A 15,620-nucleotide genomic window follows, 5' to 3' on the forward strand; every position below is an offset into this window, starting at 1 on the left:
CCGTACGTAAGCGTAGATGGAATTCAATTTCACAGTTCTCTCCTTGCACGAAAGCAAACTTTTTTCAGCAGAAAGCTCTTCAAAGGGGGAAAATGAAAAGAAAACAAGAAGATATAGTAAACATTTTAACATATAAAATACTCTATCATTTCCCATAACGTGAGAGTCCCTCCCAGCTCGTTAGGTAAGTTTTATAACAAGCCGAAAAGAACGTTGGCGGAACAATGTGAGAGGACACGGATTTCGAGGAAAACTCAAAGGTCAATTAGTTGACCTTTTCTCTTGGCTTTCAGTGAAAGATCTTCATTTGTTGCACCCACGCCCTAATCACTCCATTTATACGTTTATTAATTAATTTTAATCATGTACCTAGGAATGATTTGAATATTAAATGTTTGTATAATACGTATGCCAAGAAGATCTCCTTACGGCTTAACAGGTCCCTTCTGTACCTCGTCCATTTATGCTCAGCACTGTTGCACAGTACCTACGACTTTTCACCATATTTTTTGTTGTGTACTATTTTCTAACCTATGAGTGTAAAACATTTTAACATATAAAATACTCTATCATTTCCCATAACGTGAGAGTCCCTCCCAGCTCGTTAGGTAAGTTTTATAACAAGCCGAAAGTTTTGATTACACCCGGTCTACAAGTTCATATTAAGGTGTAATCGAGTATGATCGGAGATCAAGTCCGAACAGTCTCCGAGAATGCTTAGGGGTGAATAAACACTTGCGAAATTGTGGACCCGAACCTTAATATTTAAGAGCCGAACCTTAATATTTAAGGCACAGTCCCAACATTGTAGTTGCATTCAACAAATTGTTGGTCTATTTTGTCACAAATTAGCGGGGTATTTCAAAGAACCATCACGTCCTCCTGCAGAAAGTGTAGCAACTAGAGAGTTATGATGAAAAGTCCCTTACGGTCATTGTGCACCAGGCAAGAGGAATATCCCTACGGTTAAGGTAATATCCACATGTCTGCTGAGAAATCTTACCTTTTTTTATAGAAGGGAAAAAATACTTTATTAGTTTCAGCTTCGAACCTGAAACGGTAATCACTTCAGATGACTTTTTATACAAACAAGGACGAGCGGCTGACTATGCTTTGAGACGGTGTGTATATTTTGTTTGGGACGTTCGTAGGGGATATCTGTCCCATGGTTTGGGAACAGGGAGTACGATCTCATAGAATAGAATATACCCTGTTTATACTGCTGAAATGAGACTGAAAAGTGCCTTTACTAACACTGTCTAAACAAGGTCTCTCTGAAATATAGAAATTTAAAACAATGTCATCACTAGTCATCAGCTTGTAAGATTATCGTACCTGCTTTGAGACAAATTTAATATTGGTTCAATAAAGCTCTTTCATACCCTATTGCCTACATTGATGTGCACCTTGAATGCTTTGTACCATAAACAATACAAACATAAACACTCTAATGAAATGGGTGCGTAGGTGCGTACGCTGAATCTTAAACCTGCGATCTGACATAAAAACAGAAATCCACAATAACATTGAAGTTAAGCCTAGCTACATACTTGTTAGTTGAACATTGAAACTCAAGCAAGATGACTGTTTTGCAGTTCCACTTACGAGTCTACGACATAAAACTTGGCGTTCTGTTGGCATGGCAGAGCGGTGTGGAAATTTTCCTAGATACCTTGGACTGTAACGAGATTTCCTGTAAACTTTACCAAGCATGAAATGGAACCCAGCAGTGATGTACACCTAAAGAATATGATGCTTCGATGGTTCTCAACATTTTGTCATCTCCCCATATTTTGCTGAAACCCTAAGGAAATATTCTATGCATTTATTGCCAGCAGTAACATGTTGAAAAGTTTTAGGTATGTCCAAACATAGGTAGTGGACCGGCCGTCATCGATCGACGAGGTAAATGTATGTTGTCGAGGCAGTGTGGACGGTTCAATCGACATTGATCGATCGACGGCCGGTCGACTATGTGTGGACAGACACACCTTGAAATGGGTGCGTACGCAGAATCTTAAACCTGCGATCTGACATAAAAACAGAAATCCACAATAACATTGAAGTTAAGCCTAGCTACTTGTTAGTTGAACATTGAAACTCAAGCAAGATGACTGTTTTGCAGTTCCACTTACGAGTCTACGACATAAAACTTGGCGTTCTGTTGGCATGGCAGAGCGGTGTGGAAATTTTCCTAGATACCTTGGACTGTAACGAGATTTCCTGTAAACTTTACCAAGCATGAAATGGAACCCAGCAGTGATGTACACCTAAAGAATATGATGCTTCGATGGTTCTCAACATTTTGACGTCTCCCCATATTTTGCTGAAACCCTAAGGAAATATTCTATGCTTTTATTGCCAGCAGTAACATGTTGAAAAGTTTTAGGTGTGTCCAAACATAGGTAGTCGACCGGCCGTCATCGATCGACGAATTAAATGTATGTTGTCGAGGCAGTGTGGACGGTTCAATCGACATTGATCGATCGATCGACGGCCGGTCGACTATGTGTTGACACACCTTAAAACAGTAAACAAAGGAGGAACCAAACATTTAACTAAACAGACAGGAATTGTATAACTAGAAGATCATTTATAGTTAAATGTTAACTTGAAGATCAGGTTACAAATCAGTTGGCACTCGTGCAGTGCTGAAATTCTTGGGAACCGCTAACTTTAATGTAGGTGTGTACTGTGTACCTATCTGAATTATTTGTAGATTTTCAGACATTATTGTTTATGTTTATTCTACGTTCAAGTTATCTTTAATACTGATTCTTTACTGAGAACTAATGAGTAACAGGACCTGTTGAGTCTCTGTATAGTCACAGCCACATTGACTCTTGGAGAGCCCCTGATTACTACAAGAGACAAGGTTAATTTTACTGTCCCAGTAAGACTGAAAATTCTCCCCATCCGTTTTCACTCCTTCTGGATCTTTTCATCTTCCTCATCTGATTTATACGTATCAATGATATACAAACATCATGTAAGCACAGTGTGATATACATGCACATCAATGTACATATGTATCTACATATGTGGTGTGTATCTACATATGTGGTGTATGTGTCACCATGTCACCTGTATCAACTTTCATTAATATTTCTGATATTTCAATCCTTCAGATCACCAATATTGATGTAATCGCTGCTGTGCTGCCAAGGTTCCTTTAGAATTGTTGAGAATAGGTACTTCTTTTTAGAATGGCTAAGAATATGTATTTCTTCGCTCAATTTCAAGTGGATATTCAAAAATAGACTATTCCACTTTCAGTTTTTCCCTGCCAACAGGATCGGGGAGGTCATTAGGTTTAACACTCAACTTGTTTTGATAGTAATGAGGCGTGACCTACATTTCCCTATTGACACCATGACACGTTATTATTCCCCTAAGTGCAAATATAGCACGGTGTGAAGTCGAAAACTTCCCATATTATTAATGAGTTTCCCCGGCGTTAGGTTCCATTTTTATTTCCTTTCACGAATGCCCACTTTATTTCTTCGATGAGGTGTGTTCAGATGTTCAAGTATTCTTAAAACTGTTCGACTCTATTCCTTAGTCCACAGATGAGGAATAATCAAGGTAGGTAATATGTTTACAAATCTTTAGAGAGACGTGACACCAAACAAGGAACACTCCCTTTCACGAAAATATTACACTCATGTGCTTTCTTTTGTTAAAGGTGTAGAGTTTTTCTTTCAAGAGAAAGTTTCTTCTGCTGATATATTCATAACAACTCCACAATACTCCAGATTCAGGGAATAGTAATATACGAAATACGAAACCACTCGACTTGTAGCGGTATACATACGAACCACGCATGTATGCTTCATTAGCACCCTTTGCAACAAGCAAAGTTATACACGACGCGACTGAACGTCAAAACTAGTCAGATATACGAAACCACTCGACTTGTAGCGGTATGCATACGAACCACGCATGTATGCTTCATTAGCACCCTTTGCAACAAGCAAAGTTATACACGACGCGACTGAACGTCAAAACTAGTCAGAATCTTTTTGACAAGAAACATACCTATTTTTCTCCATTTAAGGCTAAGTGAAAACCTTGCTTTGGACAATACGAATGTTGTGGGTTTCATAAGTTTCATTTGCCCAAGGAACGATAGTTGAATGGTGAGATTTGAATAATAACAAAAAGTAACAAATCAATGAATTTCCTCTTTCTTCCAGGTGATCTTATGGGACACAAAAATCTACAATGCCGGCCAACATATCTCGTCTTTCCCAAATGCAGGTAAGCATATTTACAAGCGTTATTAATACCAAACTTAGAGCTTAATGGCGGTTTGAGTTTACTGAAAGAATGGTCGTCAGAATTAATCCACAAGATTGCAAAACCATGTTCTTTGCATAGGTAGTTTTCATGCAAGTGCAATATAATCATGAGATCATGACTATGAACCAAATCTCTAACTTCATGGGGGTTTTAAATCTATAAGAGTGACTAGAAAACTCTACAATATTTGTCCAAACGGTCTCACGCATCAAAATGAGCAAGATAATCAGTAATTTATAATTTCCGTAAATGACTGCAGAGCTGCTGAATCCAACGTCGCAAAGCCACTGGTTACAGTAAATACTCCTGTATAATTGAATCTTGGCAGATGAAATCTCACGACACCCAACAGCTCCCTAAAAGGAAGAAATTAGTATGCTTTCCCGGTGTGGTCGAGAAAAAAACTATTCGTAATTCAGTAAATAATATAATAGGTATAGGTACTTATTAGTAGATATTTGATTCAGTCCGAGAAATATACATACAATTGTGTTGTATATGTACAGCAGAATAATATAACAAGCGAGTACGCGGGCTATAAAACTTGATATCGAAGGTGAAATGTCCTTATTTGACAAACTCCGCTGGAAGTAGAGTCGCGATGACTCATTTCGAAACCCAAGGAACAAGATGGGTGCCCGCCTTAGTACATCTTAACCCACATGCCTTGCTAATCAGACAACCTAACGAGTAACGAGTCTTGGCGAGAGCAACTTTGTCAAACTATTATTACAGTTACTGGAAATGACGCAGCACGAGGAAATGTGTGACATGTCTCTTCATAATGGATTAGCCTGGTTCTAGGATAGATCGAGTATATCTAGTTCCATTATCTATGATCTGCATTGATATCTGAGGTGTGTGGGATGACTGCAGTGTCTGCAGTGCAGGACTCAAGGACAATACAGTCGGATCAAGTTTACGAAGAACAATATGACGAGGCTTTTTGTGTCATAAAATGAGTGCTGACAGATTTAACAAGTTGAACAATGAGATTGTAATGACATGATGAGGCGTACAAGAACTATTATGTCAAAACACGGTGTCATAATTACCGATGTCAATTTCTACCATCAAATTCAAGGCTAATAAATGGGTTTATGATTATTAGAAGCCTAATAGTAAAGGTTAGGTGCAGGTGGATAGATCAGGTGTATGTAGGGAAAATGTTGCCCTATCAAGAGCTGGCCAACCTTGTAGGATCTCTCAATTTAAAATTAATTAATACACTAATTGATAAATGGAGTTACAGGATAATACCAAGCAAGCTTTAATCCCGGAACCTTAATAGCGTTCCAGCTTTCAGGTTAAACGAATTAACTGAAACTACGCTTTACCATAACATTGGCCTTTCATGTTAAAACAAACTAGAATGTTTACAATGTTAAATTTCTCCTTCCCTTCGCTGTTTTCTAGGTGCAAATTTATACTGAGCTCTCTCTCTCTCTCTCTATCTCCTTACCCAGCATGCCTTTATCTATATATTTACCGGTATTACTTGAGTAATCTTGTTTTGACCTGTAGAGTAGAAAATGCAAAGAGTTCCGAGAAAAAAGAAGGGGTTATTTTTCCTCTCTTCCTTTCTCTATCTCCTTGCACAGCATGCCTTTATCTATTTATTTACCGGTATTACTTGAGTAATCTTGTTTTGACCTGTAGAGTAGAAAATGCAAAGAGTTCCGAGAAAAAAGAAGGGGTTATTTTTAAAGGGATGAAGAGACAGAGAGAGAGAGGCATTGATTTTCACATCGCCCTATAATGACAGGTATCATTAGCCTTCTGTTGGCACCTCAGGGTTTCCCCAAGTACAATTTCCTTTCTCTCTCTCTCTCCTTCTCTTTATCTATCTCCTTCTCTCTCTCGCTCGCTCTCTCTCTCTCTCTCCCCTGCTCTGTCTATCTTCTTTCTTTCTCCAGATGTTTGGCCTATCATCGGCATGGATTAGAATGTTTATGCAAAACTTTTTTTTTTCCATGCCGTGAAGGGAAATATTGTAATTGAAAATTAATTTAATTTCAGAAAAGCTTTTTCCCCCCTCCTTCTTCGTTCTTTCAGCAGGGCAATCTTTAGAAGATCTAAGAAGGGAGAAGAATCAGAGGAGAGGGGAAAGGAAAGCCTACTCATTTCACTAATTTAGATTTCTTCCCTCTCCCTATTTTGAAGCGGGTGGATTTCAGAGAACAGGTAATTCACGGGGACCTTACAGGCAAGGACAAAAGGGTACCTACTCTTATAAACAACCCCTTTTTGGAACTTTTCTTTAATCAAACGTGCTGACAGAGTCACGGACGTCAAGAGAACACCTAGATTCTTGTAAATAAAGATTTGAATGAAGAAAAAAATATCATCCCCCAACAAAAGTTCCATTTTTTTACAATCAGCGGTATATCGGGGATAAAAAATTTAGATGGATGAAAAAAAGGACTGCTCTAAAAATCGTTTATCATTATTTTATCTGATTCGTTGTTTCCGTCACTAATTGGTTAGGTTCATTTGATGTTTATCTGTCAGTCGGTGATTAAAATTTATGATCCGAAGCAATTTAGCGCCATTTCCTGGACATTCCCTTGAAAAACCCCCACCTGAAGCACTCCCCTGGTAGTAGAAGAAGAGGGGGAGAAAGTAAAATGTTGAACTTCACTTTTCCAATAAATATAATGGGGTCAAACTAAAGTGAGAAAGGGAGGAAGGGAGGGAGATACAGGAAGAAAACATAATAAGAAATCCTTCCTGAAGAAACTTGGAGTGTATTTAGGTTGTCCCGGTTATTTTTTTATGCAAAAACTAACTTTGTTGGAAAAAAATTCCTCTTTTTTAACCTTTCTGATAATCAAGTCCTTTCTCATGACATACGATACGACAGCCAAAGTGCTATTTGCATTTTCGTGGAGAGAAAAATTCGAGGAAAACCCTTTTCTGGTTAGGAGTTGTGGTGAGCACCAAGCATTGAATATTACGTTGGCAAGTGTGGTCGAAGTTTGACGTCAAAGTTCCTGTAACACCAAACCCCCTGTGTGGTATACCAATACCTATTACGATATACCTATAAGGTTTATATTACACTTTCATATTTATACTTCCTTTTCAAAATGTACTGGATACATTTCAAACGAAGAATGGATAACTGTGGAGGATAGGAATAGGATCGCATTCGCAGACAATTCAATCTACCATTTTCGTACATCAAAACCTGCACTTTCATTCTCAAAGATGGGCCAGCTATAAAAAACATTGTTTTTACCTCCCTTACAAACATAGTGAATGATCAAGGTATACCTAAATAATTTATGGATACCAGAAGAAAAAAAAAAAAAAAAAAAAAATCAGGGAAATACAACCATTAATACTTTTCTCCCCTGGTAGTAGAAGAAGAGGGGGAGAAAGTAAAATGTTGAACTTCACTTTTCCAATAAATATAATGGGGTCAAAGTAAAGGGAGAAAGGGAGGAAGGGAGGGAGATACAGGAAGAAAACATAATAAGAAATCCTTCCTGAAGAAACTTGGAGTGTATTTAGGTTGTCCCTGTGGAAAGAGAGAGGGAGAGTATCGTGAGAGGAGGTAGAAAGGAAAGATAAGAGAGGGGAAGAAGCAACGAATAGGACGAGGAGTAGATGGGTAAAAGAGAGGAGAAAGAGGGTGATGATATGGAAAAAGGGGACAAGAGCTACAAGGCACCTTCGACGATAAAGTTTTGACTCCATTATCTCGAAGATAAATTTTAATTACCAAGAATAATTACATTCGTACAAAGGTAATTATGAATAGACAAAGTATACGAGTATGTAGGTACTTTTTGTCGTGTTATTACGGCCAAAAAACCCCCTATATGGTGAAATCTCAAATTTTCTGGAGAAACAAAAACTGTTTGAAATTAAGTTGAAAGAAAAGCGAATTAAGTATGAAATTCACCTATGAAATGCACTGGAGTGCAATTGTGGGTGAATATAAGTACTTTGTTTTCTGCCCTCTTAAGGTGCAGTAAAGATTAAGGGTAGGTAGGTACTAGGTATTCCAAGCTATTTCAACGCTGGCAAGCTTGAGTAACGCTGGCACACAGACACGAGTGATTCTAATGTCTTTCTTTTGTTATCACTTCTCGTATCAGAATTTTCCCTCGCCATCCCTATTTTAATGTTCTATTTCTCAATAAGCAATACAGGCTTTATCATAAGGATTAGAAGGAGTAGCCACGTTCAGTTACCTATAGAAAATTATCTACCTACTTAAAACTATTACGTAGTGGAGATGCCTGAATTACCTCCTTCTTTCTCGATATGTTTTTCTCCTTTCTTTCCCTTTCTCTCTCCCTCTCCTCTCTCTCTCTTTCTCTTTGTGAGGTATATATTTCTCTTCTTGTTAATGAGTGGGTATTTCGTAAAGGATGCTCTTAGAAATGCACACTCTCTCTTTCTCTTTGTGAGGTATATATTTCTCTTCTTGTTAATGAGTGGGTATTTCGTAAAGGATGCTCTTAGAAATGCACAGAAGTGGTGAAGAAGCTCTCAGCTTCACCACAAATAATATTCATGATTAGATTAGTGGAGACGCTGAAACTCCTAAAAATCCTCTTTCTCTACCCTATATTCAAGCTGTACCTACATTTTCTAAATGTAGGTACCTATAGCAGGGTTTATATATACGCTTTTCCCGAAATGAAATTCCATGACTATTCCAGGACTTTTTTAGAGAATTTCCATGAGTTTCCCAGAAAATTAGGGGGCGCAAGTATTTAAAAATCAGTAAAATTACCCCTTCATTTAAATAAAATATGCAATATGCAGAATGCCAACAAATATGAGGGGGAATGCGCCGCAGGCCGTTTTTCGGGGAAAAAAAACTTGGTATTTAATTTGAACATTTTTAATTTTTGACCGGGTGGCAAATTCCATGACTATTCCAGGTTTTCTTTAAATTTTTACGATTTTCCATGACTGGCCGACTTTTTGGCCGACTTTCAGATTCCATGACTTTTCCAGTTTTTCCAGGTCGCGTATAAACCCTGTATAGGTATAAGGTATTTTCTTATTCTTTTCTCAATACACCTCCTCATTTATGTATAGCACCTTCCGTAATTATCCTCCCACTATCTTCGTCCCTCTCTCTCTATTCCTTCTTCTGTTTTCCATTTCTCTCCTCCTCCTCCTCCTTTTTTCCTGTTCAGTTTTAACCTTTCTCTGATGTATTTTTTTTCTTTATTTATTCCCTCCTTTAATTTTCTCTCTTTCCCTTCCTCTCTTTCTCACCCTCGCTCTCTTATTATCAGTTTTTATTTTATAACTTCCCTTTCCTTACCTCTGTTTATTTTTACTTTTTCCCTCCCTCAACTCTTTTCGCTGTTACTTTCTTTCACTATCTCAGGGTTCATTATTTCCTCTCCCCTTCCGTTCCTCAAATTAAACCCCGGATTTCACTTCTTTCTTTGTTTATCTTCCCATTTTTCTTTTCTTTCCTTTCTCGCTTTCTCCCTTTCTTTATCACACGCCGTTCTTTCTTCTTATTTGTGCATTTGTGCTTTTTCAAGTTTTGCATTTTTTTTTTTTTTTTTGGAAACTGCTACATACCTATTTCTCAGAAGTACTTACAGGTATAATGAGTACCTGATGTCTAGGTAGTAAGTAGTATTACCTCATGTAGATATTGTTTTCAAGTTCATCCTATGCTAGACAGTAATTATTTATTTCTCGTACCTATGTTTTCATCTTGTTTTCAAGAGCTACATACTAAATTTCAAGTCTCTAGCTCTTACCGTTCTCGAGATATTTTGTTTACAACTTTGTATTTAGGCTCTAGGGACCTCAAAACGTGTTTTGGCACTAAACCCTGACCATCGAAAATTTGACCCGATTACATTACTTTCCTTCCTATAGGATAAGGAAAGTAAAAATGGCTGTGCTTATTTGGTCATGACTGCTTCTGACGAAAAAAAAAAGTAAAAAAACTGAAAACATTGAACATTTTTCTTCAGAGGAAGAAGAAGAAGAAGAAGAAGAAACTGGAAATTGAAAACCACAAGCATGATTTGTTCGACATCGACATTTGTGACATGTGTGATTTCAATTTTAAACAAATAAATCTCGAAGTTCACGATGTCTGACAGGTTTTCTTCTTCTTTTCTTCCTCATAATATCCAACAATAAAAATGCTCTACCATCCAACCTCAAGGTCAGGCGTAGACTTTAATAGGGACGAGGTTATTGCAAGGTTGCTCATCGCTTTCGCAAATAGCATTGAACTGAACCGTCCCTGAGGGAGAGGGTGGCTAGGGTTGTACATACTAACACTGGCGTATATGTATATCCCAACCCCGCAGCCCCCGTGGTGCACTGGGCACTTAGGGGCCCCGCAGGGACACATTTAGGGGCCACAAATGTCTATAATATGGAGAATCCCAAGGTCCAATGAGGCCCTAAATCGAACAGCTAATATGATAAGCAAACCTATGAGTTTTCACCAAGAAGTGGATAGAAAGGGCGAGAGGAAAGAAGAGATAGAGAGAAAGAGAGAGAGGGAGAAAGATAGGGAGGGAGAGAATAGGTACATTTGTAGAAGAGTTAGATAGGAGAAAAGGAAGGAAAGAAGGAGGGAGAGAGAGAGACGGAAAAAGGTAGAGAGAGAGAGGAGAGGGTAAGAGGGAGAGAATTAGGTGTTGAGTAGCTATCTTCGAAGAAGAGACAGTCTCGAGTTAAATAGAAAGAAAGAGAGGAGGGAAGTGAGGGAGGAAGAGAGAGAGAGAGAAAAGGGATGAAGAGACAGAGAGAGAGAGGCATTGATTTTCACATCGCCCTATAATGACAGGTATCATTAGCCTTCTGTTGGCACCTCAGGGTTTCCCCAAGTACAATTTCCTTTCTCTCTCTCTCTCCTTCTCTTTATCTATCTCCTTCTCTCTCTCGCTCGCTCTCTCTCTCTCTCTCCCCTGCTCTGTCTATCTTCTTTCTTTCTCCAGATGTTTGGCCTATCATCGGCATGGATTAGAATGTTTATGCAAAACTTTTTTTTTTCCATGCCGTGAAGGGAAATATTGTAATTGAAAATTAATTTAATTTCAGAAAAGCTTTTTCCCCCCTCCTTCTTCGTTCTTTCAGCAGGGCAATCTTTAGAAGATCTAAGAAGGGAGAAGAATCAGAGGAGAGGGGAAAGGAAAGCCTACTCATTTCACTAATTTAGATTTCTTCCCTCTCCCTATTTTAATGTTCTATTTCTCAATAAGCAATACAGGCTTTATCATAAGGATTAGAAGGAGTAGCCACGTTCAGTTACCTATAGAAAATTATCTACCTACTTAAAACTATTACGTAGTGGAGATGCCTGAATTACCTCCTTCTTTCTCGATATGTTTTTCTCCTTTCTTTCCCTTTCTCTCTCCCTCTCCTCTCTCTCTCTTTCTCTTTGTGAGGTATATATTTCTCTTCTTGTTAATGAGTGGGTATTTCGTAAAGGATGCTCTTAGAAATGCACAGAAGTGGTGAAGAAGCTCTCAGCTTCACCACAAATAATATTCATGATTAGATTAGTGGAGACGCTGAAACTCCTAAAAATCCTCTTTCTCTACCCTATATTCAAGCTGTACCTACATTTTCTAAATGTAGGTACCTATAGCAGGGTTTATATATACGCTTTTCCCGAAATGAAATTCCATGACTATTCCAGGACTTTTTTAGAGAATTTCCATGAGTTTCCCAGAAAATTAGGGGGCGCAAGTATTTAAAAATCAGTAAAATTACCCCTTCATTTAAATAAAATATGCAATATGCAGAATGCCAACAAATATGAGGGGGAATGCGCCGCAGGCCGTTTTTCGGGGAAAAAAAACTTGGTATTTAATTTGAACATTTTTAATTTTTGACCGGGTGGCAAATTCCATGACTATTCCAGGTTTTCTTTAAATTTTTACGATTTTCCATGACTGGCCGACTTTTTGGCCGACTTTCAGATTCCATGACTTTTCCAGTTTTTCCAGGTCGCGTATAAACCCTGTATAGGTATAAGGTATTTTCTTATTCTTTTCTCAATACACCTCCTCATTTATGTATAGCACCTTCCGTAATTATCCTCCCACTATCTTCGTCCCTCTCTCTCTATTCCTTCTTCTGTTTTCCATTTCTCTCCTCCTCCTCCTCCTTTTTTCCTGTTCAGTTTTAACCTTTCTCTGATGTATTTTTTTTCTTTATTTATTCCCTCCTTTAATTTTCTCTCTTTCCCTTCCTCTCTTTCTCACCCTCGCTCTCTTATTATCAGTTTTTATTTTATAACTTCCCTTTCCTTACCTCTGTTTATTTTTACTTTTTCCCTCCCTCAACTCTTTTCGCTGTTACTTTCTTTCACTATCTCAGGGTTCATTATTTCCTCTCCCCTTCCGTTCCTCAAATTAAACCCCGGATTTCACTTCTTTCTTTGTTTATCTTCCCATTTTTCTTTTCTTTCCTTTCTCGCTTTCTCCCTTTCTTTATCACACGCCGTTCTTTCTTCTTATTTGTGCATTTGTGCTTTTTCAAGTTTTGCATTTTTTTTTTTTTTTTGGAAACTGCTACATACCTATTTCTCAGAAGTACTTACAGGTATAATGAGTACCTGATGTCTAGGTAGTAAGTAGTATTACCTCATGTAGATATTGTTTTCAAGTTCATCCTATGCTAGACAGTAATTATTTATTTCTCGTACCTATGTTTTCATCTTGAGTTTTCTTTTCGCGTTGTAATCTTTAGATAGCTACTTTCCTCTCTTCTTTTGCACCTAGTTTTTTCCACCTAAAGTTTTTTTCTAGTGAAAAAGGTCATTTCTAGGGTTCGTAAAGCAAGGCAATTACTCCCTGCTTCCTGAAGACAGTTCACCTTTTCCCCTACCTACCTATCCTGCCACCCCCGAGACCGGAGAAAGAAAAGGAAGATCAAAGAGATGAAGAAGTAAAGGCGGATAGAGTATAAAAGGAAGAAGAGGCAACTGAAATTGGACAATTTATACCTGCCTACAAACCTATAAATTTACGAGACACGAAAAAAGGTCTCGGAGCAAAATCTGTGAAAGGAAATGAGAGACAAAGAAAGGGATAATAAGAGAAAGAGGAGGCGGGAGGGAGGGAGAGAGTAGAAGAGAGGAAACAATACAGTGATAACAATAGCAGGTAATTTGGTTATTTTTGGGTAGGTTGAAAAAGGAGGGAGCAGGGAGGAAGGGGGTACAAAAGTGAGAGGCGAAAGTAGCTGGATTGGATGTCCATTTATGGAAGAGAGGGGTAGAGCGACAGAAGGAGGGAATAGAGAGAGAGAGAGAAAAAGAGACAGTACTGACCTCAAAACGTGTTTTGGCACTAAACCCTGACCATCGAAAATTTGACCCGATTACATTACTTTCCTTCCTATAGGATAAGGAAAGTAAAAATGGCACCATCAGTGAGTTTCCCTTTTCCTTCCTTTATTTCCTTCATCGCCCCCTATCCAATTCCTGTTCAGACAGAAAGGAAGGTCAAATGGAAAAGAATGCCTGCTGCGGCGTTTTATATCTCGCCTTCGCATGTTGACTGAACTGACCTATTTATTTATTTCATTCACTACTTCGATTGATAACCTATCAAATAACTGCCATCCATATTATTAGAGTTTTACTAATAATGTCCTATCCTATCAGACTTTGAACTTTCAGCCCATATCCAGGTCAAATGTAGGTCGAGAGGATTCTCTGATCAAAAGATAAACAGGAAATTTTAATCCAAAAAATATTAAACGGAGAATTGTGCCTGCGTTCATGAATTCAAATATGTAATTATGCATATTATATCAAAACATATATGTATAGGTACATAGGCAGATAGATACACATAATAAGTACATAGACTAAAGGCAAGCCAAATTTATATCTACATTCTACTTTTGTGTTACCTACATCAAAGGACATACTTATAGGGATTTCTAATGTAGTTACTTAAAAAAAGGTCCCATATCATTAAAAAGCCTCCAAAAAGACCACTACATTGTATACCTATTTATGTCACATCAGGTATATTAATTTAGTATAAATATATCATATCCCTGACAATATTATTATGGTGACATGCAAAGTATATTACCTACCCTCTTCATGCCCTGACACCCATTTCCTTTGAATGGCGAACATTCATACTAATTATTTTCAACCCTGTCCTCGCTACTTAGAGCCGCGAATGTCATTTAAAAGAAGGTCGCGAGAATCGAAGAAGGTCACGGGAAATAAATTATTAATAACAACTTGGAGTAAATTATACGCTTAACTTTGGGTGTGCATGTGTGGAAAAGTATCTTCCTTTTGGTGCTTCCTCACGAGGGGTAGAGTGAGTAAATGATATTGATATGATGATAAGTAGGTAAGCACATTTGTCTATTGCTTCTGTGTTACCTTACACCAAGGCAACTATCAGTTTCGATAAGCCTTTAATCGATGATTTCCCTAACTGTAATTATGTAGATTAAACCTAACGTATAATATTGTTCCAGATTTAAAACCAATCATTCAAATAATTCTTATAGAGCTCTGTAAGTCTGTACCAGTGTACCCGGCAGGTATAGGTACCTATATTATGGATTATGGTACTAATTCCCAATTCCATTATTTTATACTTCCAATACAAAAGATAAAATTATAAAACACATCCTCATTATGCTTATGCTGACAATGTTGCAGGTTTCGTCATTAAAATTGAGCACGCTATCTTTAAAATTCTTCAAATATGAAAGCATTGAGGTGTATCATTTCTGAGCCTTGAAAAAGTTCAATTTTTCCTTCTTTTCTTTCTTTCAATTTGAATTTTTGAAACGTACAAGTCTCGATTTCCATGTAGGTATAAAAAGTTTCTCTTTTAGTACTTTTATATCCGCCAGTTTTGTAATTGTGTCGGAATTATAACGAAATTTACCCATTAAAATAATAAAGAAAAGCAAAAGAAAACCTCTTTAAGTTGTAAAAATGATAAAGAAAGTTTTAAATAGGTTTTAGTAAACACGTGGTGGAGCATAATTATGCGCTCTGTTAGATAATTTTAATTGAAAATACGTGGAGGTCTATGCCATGAAACAAAACAGCAGAAGTGAAAACGTGCATTTTACGGAGAAGTTACAAAACCTTTGTCAATATTTTCCCTCTTTGCGTGTGTAACAAAGTTGTATTACGGCGAATTTATAGTCCAAATTTAAATAAACATGAAATAATACTAAAACTTTCATGTTGTACCATTAATCTCAGTTAGGCAGAAGTGTGGTAAAACAATGTCTAGTTCGTTTCATTTCGCTCAATGAAGTCTACAAAATGTTGATTCAGCTACATGCATTCGATTATGAAAATTACTGCA

This window comes from Diaphorina citri, unplaced genomic scaffold (assembly GCF_000475195.1).
Source record: "Diaphorina citri unplaced genomic scaffold, Diaci psyllid genome assembly version 1.1 scaffold528, whole genome shotgun sequence".
Lineage (NCBI taxonomy): Eukaryota > Metazoa > Arthropoda > Insecta > Hemiptera > Psyllidae > Diaphorina > Diaphorina citri.